Below are 4,576 nucleotides of genomic sequence, written 5' to 3' on the forward strand. Positions count from 1 at the left end.
AAAAACTTTTTCTCTACCCATTTAGGTTCAATTTTGGAGGGCCTGTAATTTAAACTGACAAATGACAGATTAACAAGAGAAAAGACCAACTTTAATCATGTATTTTTATTAATGTATCTATGAGAGTTTACAGAAATATGTGACTCAAAGAGGCAGTTAGAATGTGGGGCTTATACATTATCTCAGTAGGGGAAGGAAAGGAGAGACCGGGCCTTACGGGAAAACAAATGACTTTTAAGAAAGATAAACAGGCCCCTACGTAGAGTTGATGGAAGATACGATAGTTTTGTGACAATGCCCGTTTAAGTGTGCTGCCAACTTCTCTCCAGTGATAAGGGTTGGTCTTCTCCGATTGTCCCCAGGGAAGGGGATTTATGACAATGGAATTCTTCTGAGTTCTTTTGGAAGACTCTGTTTTTAGGCAGAGAAGACTGTTAGGGATCTCAAATGCCTTCTGCTCAAATATTTTTGAGCAGAGGCATGTTCTAGACCCTTTCGAGGCCTTGATTTGGGGGAAAAAAAAAAAAGTGCATTCTGCAGGCAGCAATCTCGGCTGCCTCTTTCTCCTCTGGGTCCCTGCATCTAACAAGGAGCCTGACACACGTGTCTGAGCTGTGACACGCAGCAGGTGTTCAGGAGTCTACTCCAGGTGTTTGCGGCCCCCGGGTTCTCCTAACTGTTCATAGTGACAACGGTCCCGCGGCTGGCACTTAGTGAGAACCTTTCCGGACACTCGCCGGACACTTAGTGAGAACCTTTCCCACACGCCGGACACTTGCCCTTCATTCTCCGGTGGTCTGTGGACTTGAGTTGTAATTTATTTAAGTCAGAGCTTAACGCATATTTGAGAAAAGAATGAATGAGTTAGTAGATGTTCTCACTGGAGATTTTTTGAAGATGGCAGAGCCCCTACCGGACCCTGATATAAAATGGCATTGACCCTAAAAAGCTGGCTTTTGTTAAACTGAACACTCCTGCCCACGCCTGCAGACTCCAACCAGGAGTGAGTGGGTCGCCCAGCTGCTGTCTGGCTGCAAACTGCAGGACCACGAAGAATAAGTATGAAGCCTAAGATCTCTCTGAAGAGCAAAAAAGTAGCAAGAGAAGGTTTCCAGATGCTTCCACAGCCAGACCGCCTCGCTAGAATCAGGGAGGTCATTGGCCGGTCATTGTCTCCATGACGGTAGGCGTTGGTGTCCCTCGCTGACTGCGGTGCTCCCAGCTTAGGCTGCGCCGGGCACACAGTCGGCTCCCTATAAACATTTGTAGCATGCATTAGTTCCAACTCTCAGAAGTCCGGAGAGCTGGGGTCTCTGCAGAGGGCCCTCAGAAGCTCTACATTAGAAAGCAACTGGCGGTGGCATCCTTAAAAAGACTCTGAGAGTGGCTGCAGGGTACAGTGAGCGCCGGATCCTGCCATCTCCCCATAGGCCGCCTGCGAAAAAGCGGAGTTTGGAACATTTCTGCACTCTGATCTGTCCGCACGCAGTTTACAGCCCTCGAAATGTATATTTTAAAAAATGGGGGTGAGATAATCGGCAAAGGAAAAAACGCAGCTGTGGCCCGTACGGGGATCGAACCCGCGACCTTGGCGTTATTAGCACCACGCTCTAACCAACTGAGCTAACCGGCCACTTGACGTGATCCAGCCGCTGCTGTTCCTATGAGGTGTCTAGGCCTGTGCTGCACTGCAAAGGAGCCTCGAGCCTCCTGGCTAAGTCGGTGGCGCTGGTTCTCACCCGCTTCCGGCTGAGGCTGTTCCCATCCCCCATGGGCTGGGTGAAACACCTGAGACTCAGCGGCTTTCAAGGAGAAGGGAGGAGGCCTCTTAGAGCGAATGAGAGGCTTTCAATGGGAAAATGCAAACTGCAGTGGCTTAGCTGGCGAGAAAGATGTTCAAATGTGGCGACTCAAAGCTATTTTTATTTGTCCTCGAGAATCCTTGCAGCATGGAAACTTCGTGTATCACGAGCTTTTGGTGTAGCTAAATAAAGCTTAGCAATTAACAGAAAATCTGAGAAAGGAGAAAAGAACCACTGAATTCCCCACCGCCCTGGGGTCTCATCACCCTTCTTGCCAATTTTTTTCACTATACAGGTGTATTTAAATATATAGATATATATTTTAAATATATGTTTAAATATATGTAGAGGGGTACAATGTAACCTTGTTTAAAAGAATATAATTTTAATTCTTGCTTTTTATACTTAATATTCTATTATAAGCATATCCCTAAGTAATTGCAAGTTTCATTTCATTGTAAATGGTTCCTCCTTGTTTCGTCAGATGGAGAAGCCATAGTCTTTCCTCTCCATTTTGGAAAATGTCTTCATTTTGCCCTCTCTTTAACTAGCACATGAATAAATCATGAACTTGCTGCTGGATGGGCACCAGACAGTACCCACCCCAAAGAGATAGGGTCTGTATGCATTAAAAAGAGAGAGAGAGAGAGAGAGACAGAGAGACAGAGAGACAGAGAGACAGAGAGACAGAGAATATGTTGGGAACAAAACTCAAACATGTCCCTTCCCCCACCTGGTTGTTCCAGGGTCTCTGAGAGGCTCTGACCACTTGCGCTGATATGGCAGGGGGTCCAGAGAAGGGAGCACCCGTTTTTCACACTGTGTACATCTCTGATCTGACTGCTTCCGCACCCATGTTTCATCAGGGTTCTCTGCTGCAAGCTGCAGAAGCTAAGTCCAGCTAATCTTAACAGAATACATTTAATTGAAAGGATGTTAGGTAGCTCACCTCACCACCAGGAAGTCTGGAGAACCAGGTTTAAACATATGGCCACTCAGTCTAAACTTACTAAGCCTGGTAATGCCCTAGTCCCAGGCAGCCAGCTGTGAGTAACACAGACCTAACCTTGTCCTCGTGGAGCCCACAGTTCAGCAAAGACAGGTTTGCAGTGAGTGGACAGGCCCAGGTGTTGTGCTGAGTGTGCGTAAACCGTGCTGGTCGTGGAGGGTTCTGACACTGGGACACCTGACTGTGTTCTGAAGGTCAGGGATGGATGAGTCTACTAGACCAAAGGGCGTGGAGCCCTCTGGGCAGGGAGAACTACCCATAATGGCAGGCATCCTGTCTGTTTGCTTACAGCTGAATGCCCAGAGCCAGGCACACTGTCTGGAATAGTATGTATTTAATGAGTAGGAGTCAGATAGATGAATGAGCTAATTCTAAAATTATCTTACATTTTAAAACAAAGTCAGATAAAATCATTTCTGTTCGAACTCTCCCCTTCTAGCCCAGCCCTGATAGGGTTGCCAGATTTAGCAAATTTAGTACAAGTATGTCCCATGCAATATTTGTGACAGTTATACTAAACCAGTATTAGTTGTTTATCTGAAATTCAACTTTAACTGGGCATCCTGGACTCACCTGGCAACTCTACACCCAGACTAACGGCCATCTGAAAGATCCCACCTAACCTGCTCCTTCCCCCCTGCCCCCTCCCACCTCCCCGATATTCCCCCAGCCCCACCGTCCTCCGTTCCGGGCCTTGCTCACCCGCCCTGCTGCTGCCTTGGGGCTCCTGTCCCGGCTTCCTGGACCCCCTTTCTCCAGACAGTGCCAAGGCCACTCCCTCATCTCCTCTAGGCCTTTGCTTAAAAGTCACGTATTCAGCGAAGCTTCCCTGACCCCCTATGTACAGCTGCAACAGGCATCCAGAAAACCCTGCCCTTCCCGCTTCATTTCCTCCATCGCTCGCTTATTTCATGAACCGCAGGGGGGCGGTAATCTCTATTTTGCATCGCCAGCATCTAGGACAGTGGCCTAGGTGGCCATCAAGGTTTGTCGAATGAAGCTAAGTTGATGGACCGTCCCTTAGAGGTCTAGCCCTGACACAAGTCAGCCGGAGTTCCAGCCACGTTTCCCGCGAGCGCGGCGCGCCGGGCCAAGGCTACACGGAGACCGAGGACGCAGTGGCTGAGAGTAGACGGTAGGGGGCACCCAAGACCTACGTGTGCACTCCGCACCCCGGTGCCCAGGTTTCCCCAGGCCCGCGCTGGGTCTCTGGCCTTCGACCGCCAGTTCTCAATCCACCTGACAGCTCTTCCAAGATAGACAAACGCTAATTTCCATTATTTGAGCTAGGAAAACGTAAACATACACGGTCAAAATTACACGGCACAGAGTATGATTATTCGGGTTTTTAAATGTCTGAGAGGGGGACTTTTGTCCAGGCAGCTAGCTACCCTAGATTTTAAACAGTCCATTTACTTTAAACTCAACTTATAAAATTTGTCATTCTATTTATACATTGGAACCTTTAAGTGAAAATAAAGACCTACTGTATGAGTTTTCTAGGGCTGCGTACGCAGGCTGAAGTGTCATAAGCCGGGATGGTTCCTTCGGAAGGTTCTAAGGGAGACGGTGTCCTCAGCTTCTAGGGGCTGCTGGCATCTCTGGTGTTCCTTGGCTGGTAGCAGCCTCACCCTGGTCTCTGCCTCCATGCTCACAGGGATCCCGAGTTCCTAGAACAGTAGCCGGCACATAGTAGGTGTTTGGTAATTATTGGTTGAAAGAATGTTAAATTTATTGTGCGGGGCATTCTGTAGGCCTCTTCTCT

The 4,576-nt window shown here is 48.3% G+C and overlaps 1 non-coding gene across 1 annotated transcript; it reads right to left on the minus strand.

Annotated features, from left to right (window-relative positions):
* Positions 1-1,559: 1,559 nt before the first annotated feature.
* Positions 1,560-1,633, minus strand: TRNAI-AAU. Its single transcript has one exon. It is a non-coding gene; the product is annotated as a tRNA-Ile (tRNA).
* Positions 1,634-4,576: the final 2,943 nt, after the last annotated feature.

Source organism: Pteropus vampyrus, unplaced genomic scaffold (genome assembly GCF_000151845.1).
Source record: "Pteropus vampyrus isolate Shadow unplaced genomic scaffold, Pvam_2.0 Scaffold178, whole genome shotgun sequence".
Lineage (NCBI taxonomy): Eukaryota > Metazoa > Chordata > Mammalia > Chiroptera > Pteropodidae > Pteropus > Pteropus vampyrus.